We start from the raw sequence: 10,981 nt of genomic DNA, 5'->3' as shown, positions 1-10,981 counted from the left end.
CATTGTTTAATAGCATGCTATTTAGCCTATAAGCATGATTTGTTTTTATTGTAATTGATTTCTAATATTATGCCATTGTGGTCTGAGAAGATGCTTGATATGATTTCAGTCTTCTTGAATTTAGAGAGATGTTGCCTGTGACCCAATATATGGTCTATCTTTTACAATGTCCCATGTGCACTTGATAAGAATGTATATTCCATAGCTTTGGGATGAAATGTTCTGAAGATATCAATTAAGTCCATCTGATCTAGTGAGTCATTTAGGATTGATGTTTCTTTGCTGATTTTTTGTTTAGAGGATTTGTCCAATGGTGATAGTGGGATATTAAAGTCCCCTGGTATGACTGTATTGCTGTCAATCTCTCCCTTGTTATCTTCCAGAAGTTTATGTATTTGGGTGCTCCTGTATTGGGCGTGTATATGTTTACCAGAGTTATTTCTTATTGTTGGATTTCTCCCTTAAGTATTATGGATGGCCTTCCTTATGTCTTGTTATGGCCTTCACTTTGAGATCTAATTTGTCAGATATAAGTATTGCTACCCCAGCTTTGTATTCATTTCCATTCACCTGAAAAACTTTTTCCATCCCTTCACTTTCAGTCTGTGTGAGTCCTTTGTTCTGAGGTGGGTTTCCTGTAGAAAGCAGATATATGGGTCATGTTTTCTTAACCACTCAGCTACACTATGTCTTTTGATTGGGGCATTTAATCCATTTACATTTAAAGTGATTATTGATAGGTGCTTTTTTATTCTTTATGCCTATGTTCCTTCTTCCCTTTCTATTTCTTCTTTTTACAGCAGACCCTTTAGCATTTCTTGCATTGCTGGTTTGATGGTCATAAACTCCCTTAGTCCTTTTTTGTCTGTGAAGCTCCTGATTACACTCTACAATTTTGATTGATAGCCTTGCTGGGTACATTATTCTTGGATTCAGACCCATGCTTTGCATGACTTTGTATATTTCATTCCATTCCCCTCTGGACTGATTTGTTTGTTGAGAAATCAGTCAATAGTCTTATGTGAGATCCTTTATAGGTAACTTTCTGTCTCTCTCTGTCTGCCTTTAATATTCTTACTTTGTCGTTGGTGTTTGCGAATTTAATTATAATGTGTCTTGGTGTTGGTCTTTTGGGGTTTATCTTGTTTGGGACTCTGTGAGCTTCATGTATTTGTGTGACTTTTTTTCTTCCCAATATCAGGGAAGTTTTCTGTCATTATTTCTTGAAACAGGTTTTCTATTTCTTGCTCAGTTTTCTCTCCTTCTTTCACCCCTATTATACGAATGTTGTTTCGTTTTGTGTTGTCCCAAAGTTCCCTTAGGCTCTTCTCCTATTTTTTAAGGTTTTTTTTTCAAGATGCTGCTCTGCTTGGGTATTTTTTCCTACCTTGTCTTCTAGCTTACTGATGCAGTCATCTGCTTCTTCTAGTCTACTGTTGATGCTTTCTATTGAGTTCTTTCTTACCACGATGTCATTTTTTATTTCTTATTGGGTTCTACATTTCCTCTTGCTTCTTACACATATTGTTGAATTTGTTTTCCATCCTTTTCAGTGACCTTATGACCATTGCTCTGAATTCTTTCTCTGACATATGGCTAGCCTCCATTTTGTTTACTTCCTTTTCTGGTGATTCCTCCTTTTCTTTTGTATTTCCTCTTTTCTTCAAAGCTGTTTCTTTGTCTCCGCATGATCACTCCTCTCCTGGTGTCTGGTTATGTAGCTTTCTCTCTCCTGTGCTGACTTAAAGGCACAAAATACAACACAACAAGACACAATGCACAGGGCACCAAACACAAATGTATTCACGATACTAATAACCCCAAATAAAGGTGACCACCAGAGAAAAGAGAATTAGGGGATATAAAAGAGTGCAAAAATGATATTGAGAAATGGAAAAAATGTAAGAAAGAAAAGAAGGAGAAGAAAAAAGAAGGGGGAAAATAAATGTATATGGAGAGAAAACTCCAATAAAACAACAACTAATCCAGACAATGCAAACAACAAAAGCTAGAGATGAATGCAAACTACAAACAACTAGTCCAAAAAATTTAAACAACAGACATCCAGATTAATCTGAGGAAGCAGAGCTTATTTCCAGATGGTAAGGTCAAGGAATTGAATGAATGGGGAAATAGCCACAATTCAGTATAGAGGAGGTAGAAAGAGAATGAGTGCATGAGAAGAAAAGTAAAAAACAAAATACAAATATATATGTATATATATTAAAATATATATATATATATAAAAGGTCTCCCCACCCTCCAAATGAAAATGATTCCTCAAACTTGGGCCCTGCCTTTAAAGGAAAGAAGAGGTACATAATGTGTTTGTCAGGTAACAAAAGATTTTGGGGGGGAGGGAGTTAGCTGCTATTTTCAAGGTGCCAAGCTCTGCCAAGTTCTCTACCAACACCTTATTTTTATAACTACAGCTGTACTTAAACATACTACCTGGTACCCCTGAAGTTCATAACATTAAGTTCTTTTTTTTTTTAAATTTCTTGTTGTTATCCTCACCCGAGGTTATTCTATCCATTGATTTATTTTTTATTTATTTATATATTTTTTTAGAGAGAGTGGAAGGGAGGAGGAGAGATGCAGAGAGAGAAATATTGATGTGAGTGAGGCACTTCGATTGGTTGCCTCCCACAAATTTATATATATAATTTTCCCCATCTTTAATCTATCTATCTATACATTTGTTTACTGTTGGAAAGGATAATAGAGAGTAGATAGGCCTGAGTTGGTGATTGGAATTAGTTAAGCTATTAGTATAAGAAAAGAACAAGCAAGGAGAGGAAAAACAGAAGCAAAAAAAGAAAGAAGAAAGAAAAAAATCAAACAAAAAAACCCAAACTAATCAACAATCAAATAAACAACAACAACAAAACAGAAAGAAAAAGGCAAAAAAAAAATTGGATAGTGAAGAAAGAGAAGAGAGAAGTGTGTATGGACTTGGAGCAGGGAAGTGGAAATTAGATATATGAGTAAGATCAATTTTTAACAATGAGTAAAAAGAAATGATATAGAAAAACTAAAGCAGGAACAGGGTAAGAGAAACAGGACAAAAAAGGGGAAAAGTGAGGAAGAGAGTGTTGACATAAAGAAAAAAATGAGATAGAGTAAAATATGCTAAAGGAAAAATCAAAATAGAATGTAGAACACTAATCCCAAAATAAAATAAAATAAAATAAAGAAAAAATAAAATAAAACTTTTAAAAAGGCAATAAAATAGCAGTAATAATAATAATTAAAAATATAATAATAAAAAAGGTAAATCAAGTGAGGAAAAAATTTAGTTTCTTAAGTAAAAGATAAAAAATAAATATGTGAAGAAGTGAAGGTCGTTCACTTCCTCTACTGTTCTGCTTGGCACGTCTCTTTCCTGTCAGGTAGTCAGCCAAGTATTGAAATTCCCTACGATCCACCGCTCCTCTGGGTCATAAGCCACAACCCTGTTTTCAAGCAGGATCTCTTTGTTTCTCAGCCTGCCTTTAGTTGTATTTTCACAAGAGTCAATTTGTGATACGACCCCTGGATGGCAGTGTTTCTGTATTAATATCCGGGGCTAAAAGGCCCCTCTACCCCATATTTAGATTGCTTTCCCTGCCCCACTTAATACTGGGTTGCGGGGACTGACTGCCCCAGAACTGGTTTTCTGTTTGTCTCTCCCCACTCTGATCCCCAGGTTCCACAAAAACAACTTTCCCCTGCAGTCTCGGTGGGTGTTTTTAATTGCAAGATCCTATGTACTGGACTTAGCAATCAAAAGCAAGGATTTAAAAAGAAAAAAAGCCAGAGGATGCACACAGACTCGAATTTTTTTCCCCTGGCACTGCACAGCCAGTATACTGGTAGAACTTCAGGCTGCCTTTCTGGGCCCAGCCCAGCTGTGGGTTAATTTCTAGAGTCTGCTTCTACCAGCATCCCTGTGGACCCCCTTCCACATTTGAGGGCTACACTGACCCCAACAGTTGTGGATTTTGTGGGGTGCAGTCTTCCTCTGAGATTCTAGTTCCTGCTGTGTGCGTTTCTCCCTGCATTCTGGATCCCAGACCTCACCTTTCTCCCAGTGGTTCTCAACCTTCCTAATGCCGCAACCCTTTAATACAGTTCCTCATGTTGTGGTGACCCCCAACCATAAAATTATTTTTGTTGCTACTTCATAACTAATTTTGCTACTGATATGAATCGTAATGTAAATATCTGATATGCAGGATGTATTTTCAGGGGTCGCGACCCACAGGTTGAGAACCGCTGCACGGTAGGCAATATCTGACCTTTCCATCCACGGATTGCCTCACCAGATGTATTTAATTCACCAATTCTGGGTAGATGTTATTTGATTCAGCTGTTTCTTCTATCGGCTCTGTGAGAAAGCGCAGGGCTCGTCCACATATTCGGCACCGCTTTTTCTCCCCCTGGACAGACATTTTAGGCACCCGCAGTCGGGGATGCTGGAGTCCCGGTGTTCATGGGTTCAGAGCTGGGGCATCTGGTCCCGGGTGTTGTGGTTGTAGGGTCCCAGGAGGTATCCGAGGTCTCCCCAATTGAAGGTAAGTTTGGGCTTCCGATCTCCCCTTCAAGATGGTGCGGTCTCTGTGGCAGAACCAGCTGCTCCAGGAGAGATTTCAGCAGCAGTAGAGGCTGCCCAGCCAGGGGAGCCTGGTCCACCAGTCCCCAACAGTCCCTTGGAATATAGCTGTCCCTCTCTCACAAATACAGACACTCCCTGCACATCCACGAACTCTCCTTTCATTCTCTCACTCACACACTATCTTGTAGCCTGCCATCCCATTGGCTGCCATCTTGGATCTCTCTAGAATTTACATTCTTGTAAGTTCTTATAAGACTTCTAAATTTTCCCTTTTTTTTTTTTTGGTTAATCCTCACCTGAGGATATTTTTCCATTGATTTTTAGAGAGAGTGGGAGAGACATAGAGAGAGAAACATTGATGTGAGAGAGACACATCAATTGGTTGCCTCCCGCATGCTCCCTGACCAGGTCTGGGGATTGAGCCTACTACCGAGGTATGTGTCCTTGACCAGAATGGAACCCAGAACCCTTCAGTCCATGGGCCAACACTCTATCCACTGAGCCAAAGCAGCTAGGACTAAATTTTGCCTTTCTGAATAGTATACTTGTTGCCATTTTAATTTTTATTTCCTAGATGATTACTATGGCTGAGATCTCCATATGGGCCACTTTGATTTCTTTTCTGGAATTATCTGTTCACATCATTTGCTCTATTTTCTATGAGGGTGTTTGTCTTAATTTCATTCATTTATATGATTCCTTTATATAATTGCACTAATTCTTTGTCATTTACAGGGATTGTAGATACAGTCTCCCTCTCTGTGGCCTGTCTTTTTACTTTCTCTATGATATCTTCTGTGATGCAAGACTGACACTAATCTAATCAATTGATCAAGCCTGTCCTTTGTCATCTTTTTTGTTTTGTTTTTAATAATCCTCATTCATGGACATGCTTATTGATTTTAGAGAGAGGGAGAGAGAGATTTAAAGAGAAACATCTATGTGAGAGAGAGACATGAATTGGTATTCACCCCAAATCAGGGATCGAGCACTCAAATTAGGTGTGTGTGCTCTGACTGGGAATCAAACCCCCACGCTTTCGGTGTAGGTGACAACACTCCAACCAACTGAACCACACTGGCCAGGACTGTTCTTTTTGTTTTTGAGAACAGCTTCCCTATACTAATGCTATAAAAGTTCTCCGCTATATTTTTTTCTAAGTTTTATAGCTTTTTTTAAAAGTCCATAATTTGTGAATAAAGTAAGATAAAAACCATTTTTCTTTTTTTCTACAGAGAGTCAGAAAATTATCCCAGCACCGATTACTGAATAGCCCAAGCCTTCTCTGTTGATTGCTAATGAGACCTCTGTCAAATGCCAAGTTACCAAATATGGGATTTGTTTCTGAATTGATAACCTGTCTGATTGGTCTGTGCATCTGTCCCTTATCAGTTCTACTGTCTTTATCATCATAGCTATCATTAGCTTTATAATAAGGTGACATCTATAATATCCACCACCCCCACTTCCCCATCATTAGTTTTCCAAAAAGCTACCTTTGCTATTCTTGGCCTTTTCTACTCTACCCTAATAATTTTAGTATCAATTTGTAAAATTCTCAGTCAAAAGTAGAATTGCATTGCATTTACAAATTAATTCAGGAGAACTATTAACTTCACAATATTGAACCTTTCCATTATGAAGATATCTCTTTGCTTATTTATTTTTTAAGTGTTTTGATTAATCCTCACCTGAGGACATATTTATTTATTTTAGAAAGAGGAGAAGGGGGAGAAAGAAAGATATATATATGAAAGAAACATGGATTGGTTGCATTCCCATATACACCCGACCAGGGATCAAACCTGCAACTTTTTAGTGTAGGGGACGATGTTCCAACCAACTGAACCACACTTGTCAGGGCTCTATTCACTTACTTGGGTCTTGTTTGATGGCTTTATATAAATTTCATAATTTTCATTAAAACCTATCATATTTTTGTCACATACTATTCTATTGCTATTTTTTTTGCTATAGAAAATGGTGTCAGTAATTGCATTTACTAGTTTATTGCTGGTGTAAAGAAGAACTGTTAGATTTTGTGCATTGGTCTTATATCTAGCAAACTTGTTGAATTCTATTAGTTTATATGCAGTTAAGTTAGCTTATTATCTAATTGATTACCTGCAGATAAACATTATCTTGCAATATTGCTAGTTAATATTTTTATTTTAATCATCGTAGTTCTTTTTCTTATTTCTAAAACTTCACGATTAATATTAAATAGAAGTTTTAATCATAGATGTCCTTATCTTGATACTGATTTAAGAAAGAATGCTTCCAATGTTTTATCAGTAAGTATAAAGTTTACTGTAGATTTTTGGTAGATTATTAGGTTAAGGAAATTTTCTTCTATTAATATTTACTAAGGATTTTTATTAGAAATGGTTTTGAGTTACAGCAAATTTATTTTCTATTTAAATTTCTCCTTTAATTTGTTAATGTGGTAGTTACTCTTGTATCCTTAGAAAATCCCAGAATTTGGTAATAATGTATTTTGTGTGTAGCTGGGTTTATTTTGCTAATATTTTATTTAGAATTCTGTATCAATATTCATAAGTGAGATCATACAATGATTTTCCTTTATCTTACTCTTCTCTGAGTTTTGGTATTAAGACTATGCTAATCTTATAAAATGAGTTACAGGGGCTCTTTTTCTTTTTTCCTATAGTCTGTGAACAACTGGCATGTAATTAATTGTATTTATCCCTCAGAGTGTTGGTATAACTCATGGGGTTTTGTTTGTGTAAAGGTAGCAGATATTTAACTTCAAATTCATTTTCTTTATGGATTGTAGAATAGTTAGGTTTTCTATCTATTATTAAGTAGATTTTTGTAAGTTATATTTTTCTAGGAAATTGTATGTTTATTCTCAGTCATCATATTTTTGTTCATAGGATTTGCTTAATAATTCTAAAATGTCAGGTATATGGATATTATATCTTTTTTTCTAGCTAAAACTTGACAGAGATTTATTTATTCTATTAGTCTTAAAAAACCAGCTATTAGATTTATTAATCTTTTTATTTTATCTTTATTTTCTATTTTGTTCATTTATGTCCTCATTTTGATTATTTCTTCTCTTAGTAATTCCATCTACCTGATATATTGCTCTTTCTCCTAATAACTATAATTCTCTGTATTATATTCATTTAAAGATGTGGATTTATATTTTAAACTATTTTAGCTATATCCTGTAAGTTTGGTTAATTTAATTTTCTATATTTTATTATAATTCTTTTTACCATTAATTATTTAGAAGTAAGTTTTAAAATTTATCAATATCAGTTTTTATTTTATTGTTTTCTTGTGGTATTTAATTTATTTTTTTCTTTTTTATGTAGAGAACATGGGCTATAATATATTAAATATTTAATATTTTTGAGATTTTTCTCTGTAAAAATTATATGTGTGAGTGAAAGAATGTATATTTTCTAATTATTGTGTGTGAGGTTCTGTATCTATGTAGATATGTAGATAGATATCTCCAATACATCACTTTTGTCACTATACTATTTAAATCCCTATATCATTAAAATTTTTGCCTATTTTATCTATCTAGGGAAAGGGTATTAAAATATCCTACCAAAGTTGTAAGTTTGTGACTATCTCCTTATAATTCTAACCATCTTGTATTTATATTATTTTAGGCTAAGTTATAAGGTACTTAAAAGTTCAGAATATGTGTTGTGCTAAAATTTCCTTTGATCATTAAAACAAACCTCTTTATTCCTAATAATGCTTTTGGCCTTAAAGTGTATCTTATCTGTTATTAATATGGTTTTAGCAATTTAATTAGTATCTGCCTTTACTATGAACATTTCTATGTCATTATGTTTTAGGTATGTTTCTTGTAAACAGCATAGAACAGGATTTTAAAAAATTCATAGAGCATTTATATTGTAACTATTGGTAAAATACATTTAAATGTGTCACAATTAGTAAAATATTTGGATTTACTCCTTCACTCTCATTTTTCATTGCATTTATTCTCATTTAAGACAAGCAAAAGCTGACAGAATTCATTGCCAAAACACCTGCACTGCAGAGGTATCAAAGGACCTTCTTTAGGCAGAAGAAAAAGGATACCAGATGACAATTTGGATGTAAAGGAAATAAAGTGAGCCATAATGGTAAATAGATTAGTAAATATAAAAGGCTTTTTCTCATTTTTAAAATTTCTTTAATTGATTAATTGACTAAATAAAGTAAAAGTATTAACAGTATATTGTGTGTTTTATGACATACTAGAGGTCCGATGCACAAAATTCGTGCAAGGGGCTCGGCCCTCGCAGCCCCTGCTTTGTCTGGAAGGTCATGTGGAATCACGTCTGGAAGGACGTTTGGTTTAATTAGCATATTATGCTTTTATTATTATAGATGTAGATAATGTTAGGGCAACAATAGTATAAAGGATGGAAAGGGGAAATGTAAGTGTAATATTATAAAGTTTCCACCCATATGTAGAGTGATTTAATATTATTTGAAGATAGACATTTATAAATTAACTAGGGGCCTGGTGCACGAACTCATGCACGGGTGGGGTCCCTTGACCTGGCCAGCGATTGGGGCCGATCGGGGCCATGGGAGGTTGGCTGTTGGGCGGAGGGGCTGCAGCAGGTTGGTGGGCAGGGGGGAGGGGCCACAGGAGGTTGGCCACCCTGATTGGGGCCATCAGGCCAGCTGGCCAGGGGGAGGAGGGGCTGGCAGGGGGCAGGGGCTACGGGAGGTTGGCTTTGGGAGCTCCTGCATTGAGTGTCTGCCCTCTGGTGGTCAGTGCGCATCATAGTTACCGGTCGTTTGGTTGCTTAGACTTTTATATATATAGATGATGCACATTAGAAACTTTAGATTAACTTTAGATCAACCACTAAAAAAAGAGGCTTACATAGTAAGTCAATAATGAAGATAAGATGCAATCATTAAGAATACTTAGTTCACAGGAAGGCAGATAAAGAGAAAAATAGAAACATAGAAAAGATGGAACAAACTGAAAAGAGATAGCAAGATGACAGGTTTAAAATCCAATGACATAATTAAATATATTAAATATATATGTCTAACATTGCAGTTGAAAGGCAGAGATTGTCATTTTGGGGGAAAATGCAAGACTCAATCACATGTTGTCTACAAGAAATCCATTTTATGTGCAGACACAGGTAGATTAAAAATGATGAAAAAGATATTTCATGCAAACAATAATCAAGAGTAAAGCTGAAATGGCTTTGTTATTATCAAACAGAATAGATTGCAGAGAAAGAAATATTATCAGAAATTATATGAGATAAAGAGGGCCATTTCATAATTATAAAGAAGTCAATTCATCATGAGAATATAATAAAACTAAATGTAAATGCACTCATTAGCAGAGAGAGCTTCAAAATACATGAAGCAAAAACTAGTAGAAGTTAAAGGAAAAATGGACAAGTACTCAATTGCAGTTGGAAATTTCAACACTCCTTTCTTAGTAACTGCTAGAACAAATAGAAAATCAGTAATTCTCTAGAAAACTTGAAAACACTATCAACCAACTTGACCTAAATGAACATTTATAAGTGATTAATTGATCACTTAGATCCACACAACAATAGGACTACATGTCTTTAAAGGGCACAGAGACCATTCACCAAGGTAAACAATATCACAAGTCTCAATAAATTTAGAAGAATTGGAATTATACAAACTACCTTATTTGAACATAATATACTTGTTCACATTACAATAAATAAATAACAAAAATATATTTAGAATATTATCAAATATTCAAATTTTTAAGAAAACACTATTAAATAACCCGTAAGTCAAAGAAAAAGCATTTTTAACTGAATGAAAATGAAAATGCAACAAAGCAACATTTATGGAATACAGCCAAAGCAGTGCCTAGAGGAAAATTAGTAGCATTAAATGTTTATATTAGAAAATAAAAGTCTCAAAATAATTAACTATGTATCTACCTTAAGAAAGCAAAAACAGGAGCAAATTAAAACCAAAGTAAACAAAACGAAAGAAATAATAAAAGTAACAGCAGACATCAATGAAATAGAAATAAAAAGGAAACTTTAAAATAAAATAAAAATCAATAAAGCCAAAAGTTGGTTATTTGGAAAGATTGTTAAACTGGTAAGCATTTAGCTATACTGATTAGAGGGGAAAATAAAAAATAAAAAAAGACAAATTACCAATGACATAAATTAAAGAGAAGCTATCACTACAGATGTAGCATTATTAAGGATAAAATAATAAAATATTATAAACAATTTTAAATAGCGTGTTTGTATAAGAATCCTAGGAACTAACTTCAGAATATTCAGACTCCAAACTTCAGTCATTGATTTTTTTTTTTTTTAGAGAGAGTGGAAGGAGGGATGAAAGGGAAGGAAAGGG

The sequence above is a fragment of the Myotis brandtii genome, unplaced genomic scaffold (assembly GCF_000412655.1).
Source record: "Myotis brandtii unplaced genomic scaffold, ASM41265v1 scaffold49, whole genome shotgun sequence".
In the NCBI taxonomy this organism is placed as follows: domain Eukaryota; kingdom Metazoa; phylum Chordata; class Mammalia; order Chiroptera; family Vespertilionidae; genus Myotis; species Myotis brandtii.
The sequence above is the reverse complement of the archived record's forward strand: the minus strand, read 5'-3'. Positions refer to the sequence as shown.